Here is a 21,641-nt window from a genome sequence, read left to right on the forward strand (position 1 = left end):
ACAGGCAGGAGTAAGGAGCGTAAAGAGACATACTGGATCCAGCACACGTAACTGCTTTAATGTAGGCAAACGCAAGAATGACCTTGACCTTCAGCATTGTCTCTTAGCATGACAAGACATTCAACGTGAGCCACTTTGTGCTTATCAGCAGATGCGGTGAGCAGGAAGATGGAAAGGAAGGCAAGAGAGAGGAGCTGAAGGACAAGGTAAAGAGCAAAGTGATTCACTGACAATTTTGCTCTTCCCTCTCACCTCCTCTTTTCTACCTGCTTCTTTGTGTGAGCTGGAAGACTGTGAAAGTAAAGGAAGAAGAGCACTCTGGCTGACTGTGATGTGCCCACCTACAGTTTTCAAAGTCTAAGAATTATTTTAGGGAAGATAGGAGATGTGGTGCAGCCTGACGCAGGGAGAGAAGGATACAAAGGTAACCCCAGCTAGTGACATCTAACTGGGATAACAAGGGCAGTGAGTGTTCAGACTATGTATATGTGTGTGTGTGTATAGGAGGGAAGAAGTAATGTGAGACAAAATTTTCAGTAGATAATCCCTTTTTAAAAAAGAGTTGCTTGGCTCTTCACTATATCAGATCTTCCCCTACCGCTCAGCTTGTGCACGTTCCTTTAGTTTGTGTTAGTAGAAATCCCATGCCCTTTCCCTGGCATTGCTTTTTCTTACATCTGTGAATTTTGTATTTTGGTACTACTTAAAGCTCAGTCATGTCAGTCACACATCAGAAAAGGAGACATTGCAAGAGGTTGGCTGGGGACTTGCCTCTAACATTTAGAAATTGCTTCTTGGTGTAATCTTGCCTGATGGATCCACCTTCCTTGCCTGCAGCAATTGGTACCTAGCCCCTTGTAATCAGTCATAATCTTATGTGTTTGCCAAAAACTGACTGTAAGGGGAAGGTAGGAAACATTGAAGTTTTCTCTGATGAATTCCCATGATTCTGTCCATTTGGTAAGAGGGCTGCAAACCAGAAGGTTGTACTCCTTACCAGCTCACAGCTTGGAGAGAGGAGGTTTCATTAGCAACCCTTTATCTTTTTTAAAATTGAGTTGGGAACTTGCTAAACAGTTAGGAAATAGTTCAGTGATAGAGCATGTCACAGACACCAAGTAGATGTTAGACTTAATCTTGATAACTTTTTTTTTTTTTTTTTTTTTTTGTCTGCACAACTGTTTTGTTTAAATGCCTAGGGAAAGGTTCCAATTTCAGTGGGTTCTGGACCAAGTTCTAGCATATCAAGCACTTGCTAATAATACACCCATATTTATTTATGTGTTGCAGATGCTGATGTGTGACATATAAATAGGATATACTGCAAAGATTTTGTTGAAAAGTAGTGGTCTGTTACAGTTTGTGATAAGTCCTGTCTGAGAATGACACATAGCCCCAAAGGGGAAAATTGAAAGATGGGAAAAATAGGAACATAGGCCTCCTAGTTCATACATACATATCTATACACGAAGAGGGGCTGAAAGCAGCAGCTTTTGAGGACATCGGAGTTTCATCATAGGGAGAGTCCTCTTCAGGCCACTCCTCAATTCAGCAGTGAAGTTTCCTTGCCACACAATGATCCTCCTCCAGCTCTTGGCCTGGCAATTTAACAGGAGCATTTTGCTTCAACCCAGGTTCTTGAGGTAGGATACAGTTGGCTCCCAGTAATCTGTGTGAGTGGACGTGCAGTTAGCAGATTAACCATCTGACAAGGAGGTTTCGTTAGCCAAAGTACCACATTGCTCTGTATGAATGCTACCGGACAAGCCCAACTCTACAAACTGTATAGCCCAAGGGCACACCCTGATGCCCCTGAACAAAAAGCACTGGAGAGCACAGCACAGGCATGATCAGGGGCCTGCAAGGAATTAGCCAAAGTCTGCACAGGCCTCAGTAAACTGTTTTTTGTAGTGTTTCATCAACTGTGGCTTGCCAGAGTGCTGCAGAGCACAGTGCAGACACTGGGGTGAGTAAGCTCTGTTGGATGTCAGCTCTGGTGGAATTAAACTGCCTTGCACAGCTCAGCTGCTTCAGCACATCCTTCTTTATCTGTGCTATCAGGATTTTTCCATTACCCTAGGCATCTGAGCTCCACACTCGGGTCAGAAGTTTGTCGCCGTTCTCGGGGAGCGGTAATTTGCAGTGGTGCCAGCAGGTGGCACACGATACTTAATGGTCTGCCTCTGCCGGCTAGCATGAAATGGACTTCTGTCTTAAAATGTCTGGCTAGCCTCTGCTTAATATTGTCACCAAGCGTGTACTCCACAAAGAACAAAGCTATTCCAGCTTCCCTATATCACGGTAGTAATGCTTCTTTACAAACACACACACACACACAAAAAAAAAAAAAAAGACTAAATATGAATCAGGTGGTGTCTGGGTAATAGGAGATGCAAAGGAAATGGTATTGAAATGCCAGCTCTCTTGAGAGCAGTAGAGTGATAGAGGAACTCTTGCTCGTGTCAGAGAGAGGTATTATCAATATCCAAGATCACATACACAAAAAAGGCACTCTTCTGGTAATTAAACAGGAAACAGTTAGTGGCATATCAAAGAAGGGCTCTTAAATGTCTAAGTGTATTAACACAGCTGTGCATACAACCTAACAGTACCAAGCAAAGCAGAGGCTGTAGTTCTGCCTAGTGAAGCAGAATTAACTTAATCTCATTGCTTCTATACATCTTCCGCAGCTCAAAGGATTGATTACATTCAAATTTTGGATTGATTACATTCAAATATCTCCCTTTTTAAGTGGCTCTTCTTATTCTAGTTCTTCACTGACGCCTGTTCCTAACCAATTTTACCTGCTATAGGCATTCTAGGGAGCTAGATATTTCCTGGTCAGCAGCTCTGCACTGAAGATGATCAAATACCACTCATATTGACAGATCTTCAGGTCTGTGTATGGCCTTGAATTACTTGGTCACAGACATTGTTTCCCACTTTTTGTAGTAAATTTTTGGTAGTAAATTTTTGTAGTAAAGTGCAGCTTCTCACACTTGGGCACAACAGTACAGCATGATGCAGCAGCATATGAGAGCATGGACTGAGCTAAGGACTGCTGCTGTAAGCTCTCCTGTAGCACACAGTAGGGCTTTGCTCTATCTGCACCTCCACGATCTCTGATCTCATGAACAAGGCCATCCATCCAGAAGTCCTCAAGATAAAGAAGAGCTGGAAGGGGAGGCGATTGGGAAAAATGAGGGCAGGGCAGCTGTGGATGGGCCAGTGCCAGCAGTGGTGACAGTTCTGTGGGGCTGCCGTACATGCAACCCCTGGCTCTCATTATCAAACAGGTCTGGCTCTGTTGTTCTAAATCATATCTCAATGAGCTACAGACAACTGCGTTCACATACCTCTGCTTAAACTTTTTATATATCACTTGCAAATGAGTTTAGAGGTATTTTAGCACAGAATCTATTCTTGCCTGAGCATCTGGCTCCAAGAAAAGACAGACTATAGCATAACAGTAGAGACGAGCAGTTGTTATCAGACTGTCTTATACAGTGCCAGTGATGATGTCAAGATTATTCTGGCCTCAGGGGCACAGGGAGGTAAGGGATTTCAAAATGGAGCTACACAAATGAAGATAAAAGCCACATAAAGCTTTTCTATCTCTTTCTGGCTTTGCTCCTCCTTACTTCCACCCAGCTGAAATGTATGATTGCAGTGGAAAAAGCACGGGAGCAAAAAGAAGGTAAGGTTATGCGCAAGCACAAAGAGGTTCAAGTCACCTCTGAACCTGTAGAGCTGCAGGGAAGGCAACAGGCAGTGGGGGTAATGTTTTGTTGTAACATAATGCCATCTGCTGGGACTTGCTATTAACAGATGAGGTAGTTAAAATGAATTTGGGATAAATGAGTCCACAGGGCTCGAAGACATGCTGCCTCACAGCCGCATTAGCACAGACTGAATAGAATCACATTTTCAGCTAGCAGCAATGTTTGTATGGAATAGAAGCAATTTTTAGTGATTTTTCACTCCTTACTGCCTAATACATTGTCATTGAGAATGACAGCGTACATCCTACACTATGTTCATGCTGGCTATTACTGCTGTAAGCTTTTCCCTCTGGAGTAAAAAACTGAAGCTATTTTGTCATGACAGGGCAGATGAAACTTGCACAGAGATCCTTCATCAAGTGCTGCAGGTTGCCTAACAACCTGCTTCCCCAGGGACTAACAGAGTCAAAAATAGAAAGAGACCCTATCACCTGCATTCTGGACTGTTTCTTGAATGCAAAAGCTGCTTGTCATGCAGGAAAACAAACCGGCATGTGGCTTTGCTGCTGCTGCTGCCATCCCAGAACAAGACAATGGACATATTGCGGTGATTCGTCTGTACTCCTATGTGTGGAGAGTGGCATGTGCTCTTTGGGGGTTGGCTGTCTACCTTGTCAGAGCACTTGAGATGCTCAAGAAAAGCTAGAAAGCACAAGAGCTAACTCAAGTCATCTTTCAAGTTATCTTGCATGCTGTGAAAGTAGGAATTAGTGTAAGATTTTGACTTTACTCATGAATCTCAGGGCTTGCCTCATACAATTAGAATTGGCATTTACCTACTCATTTATAGTGAGTGCTGCCAACTCTCCTTACACTTGGCACCTGAGCAAATACAGTCAAAGAAAGGGATTACAATGTATTCTACATGTATGTCTGCATTAAATTGTGTGAAATGCCAGGGAACTGCAAGGCTCCCAAAACCTTAGGTTAAGTCTGGGTCAGATGCTGGGTTCACCAGTATGTCACTTGTAAGCCAAGGACACCCTGAACAGTGTATTTGTCATTCCTGTGTCATTTCTGCCATGAAGAGAGTGGTGAAGATAACGGGTTTGCTGTGAAATCAGTGTTCTGACTGGTAAGTAGGATTTCCCCACAGGTATGATTCTGGAGGATTGTTTGTTTGTGATCTGGGTTTGCTGATTGAGATGAGACCACTTACATGATCAGAAGTATGAGGTGGTGGTGCCAGTCTTGTTTGGGTTCAAATCCTATCCTAACCTGTGACTACCATGTATATGGACATAGGCAGAGCTGGGAATTGCCCTGAGGTTTGTTTTTTGAGGTCCTGAGCAACCTCGTAGAGGTTTGTTCACATAGACTGTGTTTGATGACAGCAAATTATGAAGAAAAACCTTGAATGCGTTACAGTATTTTTATATTTATTATTATTATTATTTGTTTTTATTTTTAGTCTGTGGGGATGCATGGCATTAGGCAACCTGGATGTTCAAGTTTCTGGTATTTTTCTGAGTGCCCAACTGTTCCAAGTTGGCTGACTGGTTTATGCCCCTGTGTCTATGTTTCCTTTGAGGCTTCATTTGTGCCCCATCCCTTGTATGTACTACACAGTGAGGTATGGAAATCTCTCTGCAGTGAGCACATTGTGCTGCATCTTGTTTGAGAACAGCAGTTTGGAAAGACAAGCTTTAACTGTCTGACTAGTCTCTTTCCTGCTTTTACATGTACGTGTGTTGTCTGGCAAATTAAGTTTTGTTGTATGTATTGTGGTAGCAGGCACCTTTGAAAACATGCATTCAGGCCTGCTCCTGTCTTTTCACTACCTGCTGTGGTGAGGTATACAAATTTGGTGTGAAACTGTAATGGGTATGCTGAGATAAGTGTTTTTTTGACAATGGTCCTTGGGGATGGAATTGTCTTTCTTTGAACACCTCTATGGTAAGTTCTTTTTCCTATTTTGGAATATTTATTCCTTTAAATTAGTGTGTCCCTTGGGAATCAGAAGGAGAATAGTCTGATACACCTTGTAGAGGTTTCAGGCTCTTTCAAAGACTGGGCTTTGAATCCTGTTCCTGACATTTGATGCCTACCATACTAACACGTACATAACTTTTACATGAAGTATGTGCTGGAAGAAAAAAATGTTTCAGACTTGTAATGGATGTGTTACCATTGACTGTGAAGGTGATAGTTCTTTAAAAAGAAACTTGTGTTGGCTGTGCTTCTTTCTTGTTCTGAAAGATCTTTGTACCCTGCAAATCCCATGGGAAGTAATATGCTTTAGTGTCTTGTCATGCTGCATGCTTCAGGTTGATTAGATTTGTTGTTTCAGGATGTCTAATAGGTAGCTTGATGATAACCTTATTGAGGTTGAAATGATCAAGAAAGAAAATACTCCCTTGGCAACTTGTTTGAACCATCTACGTTTCTGTGACATGGTTACATCGTCCCTATAAGTGCTTTTAAATCCTTCCATCCTCACAAATGTTAATTAAGAGACCTGCTGAAATTACTTCTGGAGATCTGATGTTGAACTGATCCAAAATACTGTTTAACCCTTAACAGTATTCAGTGTAACATAACTGGAGGCGTGACTACACCTGGCTCATGAACAAAGACTTAGCGTACTTAAGGGAATAAAACAGTGTTGTTTTTTTTTTTCTTCTCTGAAACATTTATACCACAAGATCTTTGGAATCTGCTATACGCCTTGTTCCTACCTAGACAGAAATGTTTTGAGTATGCTAAAACACCGATAGAGGGATTTACTTATTTGGAATGCTCCTCTTTTTTTTGGTCATAGTACATGATGAATGTAACCTTGCTCACTTCTGGTTTGTGGCCGTGCAGAGATGAAGTGATTAATAGATGACATTTACTTGGCATATCTTCAGCTAACAGTCAGTGTTAATGTGTGACAGTGTGCAAGACTGCATTTAGCAGTGTTAATTTCCAAGCTCTGGTGAAGGTTTCTGAATCCTAGCAAAGAACCCAGGAGATTTTTCCTTAAACAATGTTGTTTTAATCCTACTGTCAAGTAGCATGTGTGGCCATAAAAAGGTCCTAATATACAGGTGTCCCTCTCTGAACTAGGGAACACCTGTTTCCAGTATTTGGGAACATTATTGTTTTCCTGATTTCTTTAGCTCTCATTTCATTTAGGCAGTACTGGGAAGCAGTGGGATATGATCTATGAAAGGACACAGGTGGGAAAAAGTTGGAATTGAGTGAAAACTACTTGTTGTCAGAAGTAATTCTAGAAGCGTAGAAATAAGTCATACCCCTGAGGTATTTCTTACTGTTTGTCAACTATTAAAATAGCAGGGTTTAAGCTGAACTGTTTGATATATGCCCTGAAACAGTTCATGTATAGTCACTAGGGCACTGTTGAGGCTGAAGGCACAAAGGTTTTACAACCCATATAATTTTTTCATTGCAGAAACAGTTTTCTGTAAGAATAAGATCCTCAAAGCGTCTGGTATACCCACTTTGAAAACACCCAGGAAGCTTTATTGGATTTCTTGTGCCTCAAGCTCCCAGGTTTTGTTAGGGAGGAATAGTTCAGTCATTACTACACATCTCAAACTAGACACTCCTCCTCCTTAGAAGTTTGACCTAAAAAGGGTGCTCAGATTGCACCAAGCACACACGGCTTCATGTAGAACACAATTCTTCCTGCTTTTGTTAAGGATGGGCTGGAAAGGTAATGATACCTTCCTCCCTCCGTCCCTCCCTCCCTCACAGAGTAATTAAGAGCTCTATTGCACTAGCAATGGAGGAGATCTAGACTTGTTTCCTTCAGGTTGTTGCTTGTGAAGATTCAAATCACAGTTCTTGACTTCCAGCTACAGCTGGATTTCCAAGTTGATATATTACAATCAGGTTTGTGTTCATTCTTCACTGAGGTGGGAAAAGAGGCAAACCCTACAGCCCCCAGACTTGACAAAGACAAACAAACAAACAAACAAACACAAAAACTTAGAACTTTTCAAAAGCAAGAAGGAACAATGAAAAATGCCAACAATGGTTGTCCTGTTGCAGCGGAAACTTCCTGTGGCCACGGGCAATTTGGGAAGGGATTATGGGCATTACATTGCATGTGGCTTAGGGACTGTTATTCTAGAGGTTCCAGCCATGGTGATTATATTGGGTTTGAAATGTCACATGTCATGCTACCTTACTTGTACTGGGCCCATCTGGGATGGAAATCTTCTCAAATTCTGGAAATTTTTGAGGGGGCCTTGGTGTGATGCATTTGCTACCTTCTTAGTAGCAGTTTACCCATCTTTAGGAGACAGTATGGAAAAATACCAACTTTTGATTTTATGATGCTTTAGGTATGATATGCAGATCGCATAAAGGGCAGGTAGTCAGCTTTAACTGCAGTATCTGTTACTGTTGGCATTCATTTCTTGCAGTTAACTGTTAAACAACAGCTGTCCCTCTTTAATGAGCTTTAAAAAAGAGAGTACAACAGCTCATTATTTCTGTCTTCCCTAACAGGCCTATTTTAGAGCCCCTCAGTTAGCAGCTTGTATGATTCATGCCAAGTGGAACTCATTTCCATGACTATTAGGATCATTTGCTGAGTGTAACACATAGCACAGGTTTACTGTGAACCCTCTCCGAAACCTCATTTTTCTGTTGGCGGTGGCTTGCATCACAGCAGCACTGCGGCCATCTGTGGATCTCCCTGCATCTGTGTGAACAGAAGCGCTGTATAAAACCCAAAAGGTTAAATTAAAAGATCTATTGCCAAGTGAAATCTCCTAATTCTTTTGAACAGCTTTCTGCTTTTAAATGTGTTGAGTCCTTCTCAAAATTGCATCATGGCAGAAGCTCTTGTTTTGCCCTCTACAGGACATGTGTACATATGTCCCAAACTGAAAGGCCATTTCAGTTGCTTGAGGAGGATGAAATATGTATCTACTGGCTGTCTGAGATAATTTTGATCTAAAATAGAGAAATGGCACGATCTCAAGTTTAATTCTCCAAATATGCAAACAGGTAGTTATTTTGAATGCAGAACAAGGCATATGCACAGGAAGAAAACATTTGGGGCTTCTGGACTTCCCCCTTAAGGCAGCAAAGAGGGCATTCAGCTCAGCATAGGTTTTTGCATAGTACAGACCTGCCATTGAGACTCCCATCCCACAACTGTACTCGGATGGTTGGGGTAAATATGATAGGAAGGTTGTACCTAGTAGTCAGTATCGGTGTGTAAGGATTCCTCATTTTTGGCAGCCCTCGTTCTCTGCTTTGAGGAATGCACTGTGCAGACTTTAATTTCACCTAGAAGTAAGACACGCTGTGCATTTAAGTAGAGCCATGACACTTGAGTCAACAGAGGCAGCAACAAGGAGGTGATTAGTGTCATTAAAGGGATTTACTATCTCAGGCTGAACTTTCCGCAATTGCTTAATGAAACAAATACACTTCAGTTTCTATCAAATCTTTCAGATTGCCTTAATCAAAGCTCTGAGGGATGTGAATAAACTGAGATTAACATGGTTACTGTTGTGGTAAAAGAAGGGGTAATGAGTTCTGACCCTGCATATGTGAATTACAGGGACTTGCTTTTGATCATATGTAGGAGAAGCATATTCTAGATAACCTGTTAAGTATTCTTCCAGACTTAATGTGATTTTATTCCTAATAGCATTGGGGCTGAATACAGGCCACAGATGTTTAGTTGCAAATGATACATGGTATTATCTTGTCCAACAAAGGATTTTTCCCTTCAGTGTTTTTCCTGTGCTTTGTTCACCTTTCACTCTGCTCCTCCAGAGCTTCCTGCTTGTTGCTACAGCCCTCACCAATATCAGCTTTTCATTACACTTTATTTCCCATGGATTAATCTGTTGCCCAGAGCTATAGCCTGAACATGTCTGGGGACTGAAAAGAGATCTAAAATTAAATCCCTGCAGAGAAGCCACCTTTGTTCTTTCACAGAGAAATGAAATACGAGTGTATCCTTGCCAGAAACAAAGGAATCTGTCCCATAGAGAAATGGTTGCTACTGTCCCTCGTGAAGGGGACAGCAGAAGATCCAAATGCTGCTTTAGACTGCAGGAGAGCTTGGCATGAAAGGCAATGTGGCTGTACCTTGCTTTGTGCTTCCTAGGTAAGCACAAAAGGGGTGTGTTAGAGCCAAATGACCATTACCATTTTCCTTAGGAAATCAAACAGAAAGCATTGCTGCCATTTCTGCAGCTTTGAAGGTCAGGTTTATTTTTCTCCTTTGTTTATGATTACAATTCAGAACCCAAGCTTTTTCATTGCATGGATATATTACAGAGACAGGCATACCTGGGCTGGCAGATTACACGTACCCTGTGCAGGGCAAATTACCACACTGTAAGATAAGCTATTCTTTTTCTACTCTACGTTTTTGCTAGAAAAGCCATTTTTCAGTATCCTGACAGAGGAGGCAATAGCCAGAAGAAAGTAAGATCAGATGATTTTTTATTCCAGCTTAAGCAGCACTGCACTAAGGACTTGAATAAAATAAATTAAAAAAAAAGGCCAAAACAAAGCAACCCCGCGCTGCCCCCCAGAGCTCTATAGCTGTGACTGAACAGTTCCAGAATGCAACCAGGACACAGCCAGGCGCGCTGGCCACCATTTCAGAGCCCACCTGCTGGGCAACGCTAGGGCAGGCCACACAAAATGGCGGCTGGCCGTGCTGGTGGCCGCAAGGAGAGGCAGGGCCGCTCCCGCCCCGTAGTGGCAACGCCGCAGAAGCTTCGAGAGCGCTGTGCGGGCTGATGGACAAGGGGTGGTCTTCAGCCAGGTGGTGGGTGCCGCCTCTGCCCTGGGGAGGGGGTGCCAAGCCAGGTGGGGACTGGTTGCTGTTGGCAGTTCCTTGTCCGGGCTGCGTGGTTGAGGCAACAGACACCTAAGCAGGAGCTTGTAAATGTCTGCAGGCAGGCACAGGTGAGGAGGCGGGCTTGGGGCTTTTGTTTGCTTTGGGCGTGGATGATTTGTGCTCATTTTGTGCAGCTGTTGGTAATCAGGCAGGACCTTGGGAGAGAGATGTTTGCTTCCTAAAGCACTGGGTTTAATGTTCTTAGATCAGTTCAGAAAATAGGGGTATTTTAGACTTATACTTGTAATACACAATAAATGTTTGTTCATTGTCTTTTGTATTATAAAAATAAGGAGTTCCATTTGAGGAGCGGGAGTTGCAAAAGCTCCCTGCTGAAGTAAGGAGCTGTGTAATACTTGGCTAGACACTATGAAAATTCTTTTGCTTAATGTAACAAAAAAGAGAACCCCCTCCCCTTCTCTCCTTCTGCATCTCAGTTGCCTCTTTTGTTCAAAGACCCTGCTGCAAAGCTCATGTAACCATCTCCTGATAAGTTGCTAAACTAGTGTATCAACATCCTGCCTTCCTGTCTCACGCTGGGCCAACATGACCAAATAAAAAAAGAAGTTGAACCACAACGCTGAGGAAGACTATGGCCTTCATCTTCACGACCACCAAAGGGACAGAGACGACCCCCTAGCAACAGTGCGTGCAGTCGCAGAATATACCAGGATGTGCTGCGTAATCCCGGAATTACCAAGATATAAAAAGGGACTCTGGCGGGGGTGAGGTGCGTGCCGTTGGCGGAGCCGAGACTCCCCAGCCACCCAGCGCTGTTTTGCTTGCTGTTGCTTACTCAATAAATTCCTTTCTATTATTAATGCAATGCTCTCTGAAAATTAATTAAGGGGGCAATTTATAACAATACTGACCTAACCTGTGCTGGAAATGAAGATTGCTTTAACTAAAAAATATTAATTCCCTAAAATTAGGCCCTGCATGCTTCTGATGTGGTCCCATAACTGAGTTGACTTCCAGCATTGCTGGTTTTGCTTCCTCCATTTTGTCAGTGCAGTGGTTTTGCAGACGTTGAACCAACTTAATGCTTCCATTTTAGAAGCAAAAAACTGGACCAGTCTTTGTCTTTGAGCCAGTAACTGGTGTCTGCAAAACAACAAGCCAAGGTCTCTGCTGCCAAGCTTCAATGTGGTGCTTGTATTTATTTTACTGTATTTATGGGGGTTATGGAGTCATCCGTGTGAGTCTTCAGGAGCCTCCAGGGGTAAGTACTTTTGCTGCTCTCTTCAGAGTTAGTGCTAGAATCCAGCAGTCATGATCTGGTCGGTGGCTAAATGAATATCGTAGTCTTAGTTTATTAGTATTGCAAGTGATTTTGTATTCTTTTGTCATTGCTTTAGAGCAACATCACCTGTCCTTTTGCCCTTGTGGTTGATAACAGAGGAATTAGAATGTATTGCTGATGTCCAGAAAGCAGTACGTTTATGTATGAAATTAGAACAAAACAATCACCCTGCCTTTAGCCATGGTTCTATGTTGTATTTAGCCATTTAAGTTAAGTAGGAGAATCAAGTGCCTCTGTGAATATAAAGGGAGTAAGCAATTGTGCATATGAGGTAAGTTGCCTGCAAAGGTAGTAATGTGGTTGCTTTTTTAATAGCACAGATCGCCTTCCTGGAAGCTCACGGTGTGGTAGGAATGTGGCTGTCGTTCAGTGGAAATGCTGCCATGTGGTGGGAAGTTGAAAACCTCATTTTTCTCAGTTCGCTATGTTGCTTTACTTTTGGAGTCTAGTATTGTGCTGTCTCTGATTCCAGGTTACTTCTCTGCTGCCCTTGTTGATTGTTGTACATTAGAAAATAGGGGAGAATCTTAAGTAAACTGTAGGAGGGCAGACTGCAATGCAAATTAAAAGTTGCCATGTTTTGCACAACATTTACAGAATTTGTTGAGAAAGTGAGCCCTAGATATTGGTCTTTTTTTCAGAGGGACATGATTTTGTTATGTCAGCTGATAATTTTGTGAGATTGGCTCCTCATCTAGATTTTTTTGGTGAGTTGGAATCAAGTGAGACAAGTAAGCCCTTTCATGGAAGCAGGAAAAACCCAGGGACTGATGGCACATGGACTACTTTCCATCATTTTTTTTTTTTTTTATTTTGTAGTGTGTATATATGTAGTCGAAAAAGTCTGGTAGTTTTCCATAATATGGTAAATGTGATCAGAAAATGTCTTGAGACAGAACAGGTCTTCATTACCATATTGCTACTACTGCTTCTCTTGGGAGCTGCCTGGTGTGAAAATTTCGCAGGAGGATTTATGAAGATTGTTTCTCTTTGTTACTGTACTTAGCCCTGAGGGGTCTCAAATAGTCAGGTTTCTTTTAGTCAAGTTCCCCATCATTTTCCACTGTTACTCCAGGGAAGAAGACAGTCTGAAGAGGGAAGAAAAAAGGAATTAGAAGTGTCTTAGCTGGCCTTGTGGATTTTACATTGGAGTTCTGGTGAGGAGGGAGGTAGTCATTCCCTGCCTTGGAGCAAATGAAAAGACATGATAATGTGTCAAGGTAGCTTAAGTCTAGGCGAATAGCTGGCAGGAAACTGGAACGTATTGTTGTTGCAAGAGCAGGAGAGATGCAAATGTGATGAACCCCTTCATCTAGCTTCAGGGTAAAGCAAAGTATTTAAGAATGTTTTTGTGCTACACAGAAGTATCAAAATGCTTCAGCTTATAGACATGAAACCTTAATGTGTTTTTTTCTCAGGTAGTACTGCTACAACAAAAATGCCATTTTTTTCTCTCTGTGTGCCATTTTACAATTCCTTCTTCATAATGTAAAATCATTTATTTATTTTTTCTTGAGATATTTTTGAGAGAGTTGAAACAAGATTGCACTCTGCATCCATCTGTTTAATTACAGCCAGATCTCTAATGAGTGGTACCATGAGATTTCATCATTTTTGTTTGGGTTCCAATCTTACACTTTTTATGACCTACTGTCGCTGAGAATTGGCACAGATATATAAACTAAAGACGATGCACTATGAATTTGCTCAGACTTCTGTCATCAAGTACTCTTGTGATTGTAAACTAACCCGCAAATTTCTGACGTGTGTGCTGGTGCGCCTTTGAGCTCTGGTAGTACTGATATTTGGCAATCTCTCAAGTGTTACACTTCAGAGCAAACAGTTCCTTATCTAGCTGAATGGTGTACAGGCTCAGTGGGGTTTGGAGTTGCTGTGCACATTGTCTGGGTCACTTGGGGAACTGAGACTTGTTTTGATTCACTGGTGCTCGAAGATGTTTGATTTGACATCATCTGAGTCAAAAGTTGTTAAAATGTTTATTTTTGCTAGTAAAGTGATAGCCACAAGATCATGCTGGCCTACTTATGGGCTAAGTATGTATGAAGTTAGGAAGCCTGTAGCCAGTTTTGAAGAAAAATGGTCAATAATTGAAACAAAAAGAGGGATACTAAGCTTACAAGGAGAATGTCACTTGTTTCAACCCATGTTCCCAAGCACCCTGACGGCAGGGGGGTAGGGTTCGGCCTCTGGAGCAGGGCACTGCTGACTTGCACATGTCCTCAGGCCTCTGCTGCAGTGGAAATGCATCTAATGGGGCAGTAACCACTTCATGCTGCAAACCGATCTTCTGTCCTCTATGGCAGATTGTATCTCATGGGGCTCTTTTCCACATCTGGTTACTTTTAAGTACCCATCCAGAACTGTACTGCATTGTCTGCCTCTGGCAAATGAAACCTTTGTGGTCCTTGTAGCTTGTAAGCATTTATGGGTCCTGTGAAAACACCACTCAGTGTCGGGGGTGTACTCTGAACACTTCTCTTTTCAGGTCTTGTGTTTGTTAGAAAATCTACCTTCATTTTTAAGGAGATGCTTCTGTACATAGCAGGTGTACTGCTACAGCTGGGGAGAAAACCCAGAGGGATCACTTGGACAGTATCTTTTTAAGGCTTCTTGCTTCCAGATGGGACCTCCTGATTATCTCATTAATTTCTTAACTATTAATTTCTACTCAATTCCTGTGCATGTTCCAGAAGCCATAATGATAGTAAACCTCTCTTGCACATTACTCATCTAAACAAGTTCAAAACAGGCTAATAAAAGTTGGTGGAATTACAAATAAGCAGTATTACAAGGTATATAAATAAAGCTTGTGAGAGTTGGCTTTTCTCTTTCTTCCTTATAAAAATGGCAGCAGAACAAGTTCCATCTTGCTTGAACTGCTAGTCCTAGCATTTATTATTAATGTCATTTGCCTGGCCACAGTATGCCAAAGGCAGCAACGTGGATTTCTACAATATGGACTTTAAGTACTAAAGATCATAATTTTGCTATTTTATTCCTTATGTTTTATTTTTAGATTGTTCTAATATCTTTTTACATTCAGTTCACAAAAGCAACAGTCCATTTTAAAAGATTTTCCTGTAAAGCATGTTTCTTTGTGACTATTCTGATCCTTACATTTCACCATTTAAAAAGTATCTATGAAGTGTTTCATCCTTATCAAAAATTTGTTTATTTCATCTTTTATTGTATTGTAAATACACATTTATTTTTATTCTTTATCTATCTTTTTTTCCTTTTCATTTGATGTAGTGCATGTAGACAGATAATCTCCAATACTGAATGTTTTTTGAGCAAGGAGGATGTTTCTCCTGGTGAGGTGATCTGCAGACATACCCAGTTATGGGCAGCTGTCTTGACTGGCTAGGCCTGACTGAATAAATGGCATTTTTCACCAGCCACATGAAAGCAGAAAAAGGGAAGCAAGTCTGGTGTTAATGCTCAGCAATGCAACACTGAATATCGGTCCTGCTTCAGCATTTCACTTTGCTCAGGCCTGTTTTATACACTGTGTGGTACAGAGACCCCATTCTCCTTTCTTCTGGTGCATAAGTGCAGATGTAGAAACTGCCTTGGCAGTTGGAAATGTATTTGCCGTGTTTATAGTAAGTTACCTGGTCATTCCTATTCTTCACAGCCACAGAAAACAAGCTTTCTCTTGCAGTGGACCCTTGCAGCCTACCTACTTGTGAGCTGTCACTGTCTTCTTTCTTCATAATTTGAGGAATAGAGGATACCTTCCAGACAATGTGCTTGTGAAGGCAGTTGTGTGTTCTTGACGGTGGCTTTTTTTGTTGCTGTTGTGAACAGAAAAAACTATGCCAGAGAACAAAGAGGTGTGTACTGAAACCTGCCTGTGCTCAGGAAACTTAGAGGAGGCTTGGGACTTAAGCACATTGGTGGAGTGAATACCTACCAGTGCTTGCTGAAGTCTGCCAAAGCAGTGTGATCTGGGTTGGAGTTGCTGTCGGTTCCACTGGGAAAATGTTACTGCTTCTGTTCTGTGGTTGCAGGGCCTCATCTTGCAAAAAGCATTTATTCTTGTATTGCTGCTGTTGCTATCAGACTGACAGCATGGCAGTACACAAAGCCGAGGGTTTGAAGAAATCTTTTTTCTTTTGAAACTTGACTGGGGCTAGGAGTTTCAATGATCCAAAACTTTCTTCCGAGTTCCTTATTTTTTCTGTTTTATATTGTTTGCACTTAGGGTGTAGCTAAGGATTCAGATTATTTTCTTAGGTTGCTCTCTCACTAAACTGTAAAGTTTGCTGCTCTAGTGCAAATAGTTTTTCGACTTGTCCTGTTTGAATGACTTCCATCAAGTCACTGCAAAGCAGAAGGATGCATGTCAAGCAGCCTGCTGTAGAATGCATGTAGAAAACACTGTGGAAGCACTAATTCTGGTGAGGTGTTGTAACTGCAGAAAATATCAGGCACAGGGACAAATTTCATCCTTTAGCATCCTGCTGTTGACTTCTGCAGTACAGGGTTAGGTTAAAGTGTAGGTCCGTGATGGAATATTGGCTTTTACTCTACTTCCATCATTTCCCTACAAGCACAGAAACATGGGGTTAGAGAGATTAGGTTGCAGTATCTGGCTGTTTTGGGGGGCCATGTGACATGGCTGAATTCATTGCAATAATTTAGAACAGCATTTTTCACTGGGTCTGATGATAAAGGAAAAAACACTAGTTTTAAAAGGTGATTCTGCTGTCAGTTTGATATTTGAAATCAAAGTTGGGGTGTAGCAGATGTTACGGTACTCACAGTACCGTAAAAGCTTTGATTTGCTTTGATCGATCTGATTGCTTATGTCTGTTTTTTAGCAGGAGCCATGAGCCTTATCCATCTCAGTTTTCTGTACATGTAGATCAAAAACATATTTTTGTAAAACTGAAAGGGCTTGGGATTGTATTTTTGGACTGAAAAATCACCAGGCATAGACTTTGCTGCTTTACTTACCTGTAAGTTCCAGCTATGTTACTGTACTTGCTATACTTACTGTACTGCTAATACCACTACTGCCCATTTCCAAAGGGCCATCTGTGAAAGTCATGTTTTCAACTCGAAATACTTGATCAGGATGAACAGGAATGAATTTGTTGAACCTTTGATGCTTGCTGGAGTTAGCCCATTGCTTTAAATGGTGCTTTTAATTCGAAGTGTGTTTATATGAGTTCTGTAACTTAAGCATGTCCCTGCAAAACTCTTGAACTGCACTGGTATGACAGTTTTGTGTGAGCTGAGGTTCTTGAAGCATTTATAAGCCTTTAAAGCGAGCTTGTTTCAGCTGATACTGCTACACGAGATGTGACCTTTCTGGTAGCTCATAAACCCCTTGAAGCAGCTGTGTTAATATTCCGTGTGCAGACTGAACATAGTCTTCAGGAGTGTTACATTACACCAGCAGTAAAACCGATTTAGTAACTTACTGCCACGCTGGTTTGATAATGGCTATAACCATTGTAAGGATACAGAGTAGTGACTGGAATATGACCTTTTGGTACTGAAACCCAAGTTGTTACCTAGCATACATATTTTGAAGACTGCAGGGCTGCATGATGCTATGCAAGGGCTGAAGAAAGCAGTCCCTCTTCTGTCTGCAAATAGCACTTTGTGCAGAGGAAAAAAAGTGAGACGTGAGAGCACTTTGAAGTAGGTTATTGCTGTTTGGTGATTCCTTTGGCCTCTTCCAGACTGATTTATCATACTGGAGGGATTGTTTTACTATTGGCTGTGAGATTGTAAGAGTGAAGTGATTTGGAATATGCATTGCAGTGAGCCAAACACACATGATGTGTATTTTTTTGGCTCTCTGGTGAATTCTATAATATGGTTCCCTTGATCTGGATTACTGTAGTCTGCAGAAGCAGCTTGAAACCTGGGCTACACCAGCAGAGTTCTCTTAAGTGCTCCAGTTTTGTGTTGGGTCAACAGGTATACAAAGTTCACAAGTCATTTTTCCAAAGAAGGACCATCACAACATGTTATTAGCATGTTATGCCCTTCAGCTCCTTTGAAGAGCATACTGTTAAGAAACCAGGGTATGAAATAAAAAGGGTTCTTTTTTATTGTTGTTTTTTTTTGTTACTTGCTGCCAAGGCTGTCAGCACTGACCAAAAGCATACCATGGCTGATTTGTTGTTGCTTTTCCTCAGTTACGTGTGCCAATTCTTGCTGGGTTCTTCCACTGCAGTATATTGTTTACATATGTAGCTATTACTCAGTGATAAATTTGATACTCAAAAGTTAATCAGAGGTTAGCAGAGGACTCTCTTCTGGGTTGAATTCAACACCTTTGGGGATCAGTGCTCTATCTTACAAGGTTCATGTTTTTTTAGAGATGAAGATCATGTCTGAGAAGGATATATCCTTTTAAAAATGTTACAGTATTGTAAGTAAACATCAGCTATTATGTTTGAAATGTGTCCTACTTAGGACTGGGCAGCCTCATAAGAAGCAGTTGTTCGTTGTATTTTATTGCATAGGACTTCAAGTGGAGAAAGGACCCATCTGTGTCAGCAAGTTGGTTGTTGGCAAGGGCAGGGAATGGGGTCAGATTGGTTTCTGGTCAGTAAGTCTGGTCAGGGCCTGTTTGCAGATCCAGGTCACCCAGTGGTGGTGTCTGTAGCAGAGCTAGGACACAGTTGAGTTGGTTTCTTCTCAGCTTACTGGGATGAAATATGTTTTGTCTACCCCTGGAATGTATCTAAACATTTCCAGGTTACATCTTTTTGCAGAGAATGGCAACTTGCAAAGGTGATTTAAGATGAAAACAGATACCAGTAGCTTAACTTAGGTTTTGTCTTTTGCAAGCTACCTTGTGATACAGCATATAATGAGCAATTAAAGTTGCTATTAGTGGTAAGCAGGAGCAAGATTTATTTTCCTACTCCATACGATTGTTATGAAGCTGCACATGTTGAATATTGAATTCCTAGCTGCAGGGTTTTAGTTATATTTGTACTTCATTTTTTTGTATTAAACAGAGGCACTAAAAATAGTAAATATGTTGAATAGTGTGGCCTAATCGAATAAGGCCAGGTTGGGTGGGGCTTTGGGCAGCCTGGACTGGTGGGAGGTGTCCCTGCCCATGGCAGGGGGTGGAACCAGGTGGTCTGTAAGGTCCCTGCCAGCCCAAACCAGTCTGTGATTCCATGATACTGTTGGAATAAAATGGGGACGTCTTGGAATTGAGGTCGGGCTTCTCTTCACGGGAATTGGTTCTTTGTCTTTGTTCTGAACTGGTCACTCCTGTTGCATTTAATGAGGAATGACATTAGTGGTGTACGTGAAACAGCGTGGGTCAGAGTCTGGCCAGCAGTAACGTACCTCGCTGCAACGGATGTGGTCAAAAGCCTCCTTTCTAGTAAAATGACAACCAGCTTCTACAGAAGTGCATGAAACTGAGAGTGGTGGTTATGCAGTTACTTCCAGAGTTTCTGCTTCCTCTCATCTCCTATCAGTCATTACCTTTTCCATTTAAGCTTATTGGGTGCTTTACGTGTTCCCAGTTTCAGACTACAGGGAGCACGAGTCAGTCTCCATACGACAAATTACTCGGCACTAGAGCTTGTTAGAAGGGTTTTAGATGAAAGGGGTTTTTGTGTTACTCTGTTTAGGACTCCCATGGGCTTAACAGAATGTGAGAGCACTCTCTGCTACAGAAAATCCCGGTGGCTGTGTCATCTCCTGGGAAGTGTAAGTATTGGTTGTTGACCATTGCTGTTAGGAGAATTAGGAGTTGCAGCCTTTTGCTGGTCAAGACGATGCCTATTAGAAATAGATGGTGTAATAGACATGTTAAAATTTGTTTACAGGATCTTCCATGGTTTTATCTGAAGTATTGACAAGTTTGGAGTCAGCTTCCTTGCTGTTTTCAGTCCCCATTTTGCTTTTCCTGTAGCTTGTTTAGGCCACACTTCAGTGGAAAGCAGATTAGGCTGTAGTACAACACCTGTTCCCCATTTCCGTAGACAAAATGTTTCCACTTCTATCCATATACATGTATCCTTCTGTTCTTTGTGCACAGTAGCACCTCTTGCTGGAACAGGCTTTCCCCTCCTAAGCAGGAAAAGTGGGGTCTTTAGGTAGAGGTTTTTCGTTAGGATCATTATTGTTTTTGTAATCCAGGTTTTAGGACATGTGAGGGGACCTGGACTATCACATATTACAGATCTTTTGTGTATTAAGTTTTCAAATGCTTTACAGCTCTTTCAGATATGGTGGGAGGTTGAAAACCTTACTTTATATTGAATTAGAACAGCAGATAAAATTCTGGGCCATGTAGTATACTACTACATACATTGACTCAGGCTGTGCTGTCATTCCTGACTACATTCCAGAACAAACTGTGTTGGGATTGAGGTGGGGCGTTAGAACTGAAAGCATGAGAGGGAGCAAAGGAGGGAGGCTGATGTGCAATGGGCCAACAAGCCTTCTTGTTCTGTAATACTCAGAGGAAAGAATAAACATAAGGGAGAAGAAACTGTTACTACTATTAAATCGTCCTATGCAATTGTCCAAGTACAAAAATCTGCTGTACGTTATTGCACTTAATGTTACTTGCCTGTATCAAATGCCAGTACAGATGCACGTGTTTTTGCAGGTTATTTTGTGCAAGAATAATTATTAATGTCGAAATTGTATCTGCTGCTGTGCTGTTACTGAGTAGCTGCTTTCTGATGAATTGTTTCCTGAACAAGAAATAAAAAGAATCTAAGCCATGTGAATATCTCGCTTACTGGTACCAGCTGATAAGCTGAGCTATTCAAGTAGCTTACTGCAGCATCTTCAGGTGCTTCGATTTCATTACCCTACATAAAATCTTGTTTTAATTCCCCCTTTGCAATTAGCCTCCTGCTGGTCTAAGAAACAACCCCAAGAAGAGATTGGGGCTTGAAGTGCAGAGTGAGGCTATAGGGCCTTGTCCTTTGGCAGAGATCAGGTTAGACAGCTTTAATGATTTCTAGAACTTAAAAAGCAGTACTAAGCTCTTTGCTCTTTTCAGCTTTTTTTTTTTTTTTTTTCTGATATTATAGTATCTCTGATAAATGTTGTTCTTTCTGGTTTGAGTAATGGGGCAGTTGGTAGCTATTGATTGTCCTGGTTAGTCAGGGATGAATTGGAAATGCAAAAATAGATTTCCCTGCTGGGTTGGTGTGTTCACAGGTAAACGGTGTCCTGCAGAAGGCTGCCTTTGCCTAACACCAGGAATCTGACAGGTTCAGATTTGTCCAGTGTAATTTCAGGAATGTGAATAGTCACATCTAAACGTGAAGAGGTGAGGAGTGGTGCCTTGGCTGTATAGCTGAGTGATGCCAATTAACAGTTGCCTAATCTGTGCTTTCCCTCTTCTTCCCCAGGGGAGCTGTGGCCAGACTGCATCAGGGACGGTCACCAGTACGTCTTGCCCCAGTATGCTTCGTATGGGCGCAGTCTGGAAGAGCGCTTGTGGGCCAGCAGGAAGGCAGAGAATGCTAATGGAGAGTTGAAAAAACATGAGGTACTGTTTGAGCTTGTACTGTGCCCCTGTCCTCTTTACTAATGTAGACATAGCCAACAAGACTGCTTCATAGGCTGGGTCTGCTTAGTGTGAACGTGGTTGATGGAGAGACTGGTGGGCCTAAAAACCTGGTTCAGGTGTGGTCTGTGTGTCTGAAGCCTGAAACACGATACAGAAGACCCATGTTCCAGTAGCTGTGGAGGT

At 41.8% G+C, this 21,641-nt stretch overlaps 1 long non-coding RNA gene across 5 annotated transcripts in view; it reads left to right on the plus strand.

Moving 5' to 3' along the window:
• Window positions 1-21,641, plus strand: part of LOC106018347 (uncharacterized) — an 83,282-nt gene that overhangs the window by 25,921 nt on the left and 35,720 nt on the right. For all 5 annotated transcript variants that reach the window (XR_011808139.1, XR_011808137.1, XR_011808138.1 and 2 more), the window contains exon 4: window positions 21,298-21,437. This is a non-coding gene — a long non-coding RNA (uncharacterized lncRNA). The remainder of the gene's footprint in view (window positions 1-21,297; window positions 21,438-21,641) is intronic.

The sequence above is a fragment of the Anas platyrhynchos genome, chromosome 3 (assembly GCF_047663525.1).
Source record: "Anas platyrhynchos isolate ZD024472 breed Pekin duck chromosome 3, IASCAAS_PekinDuck_T2T, whole genome shotgun sequence".
NCBI classification, from domain to species: Eukaryota; Metazoa; Chordata; class Aves; order Anseriformes; family Anatidae; genus Anas; species Anas platyrhynchos.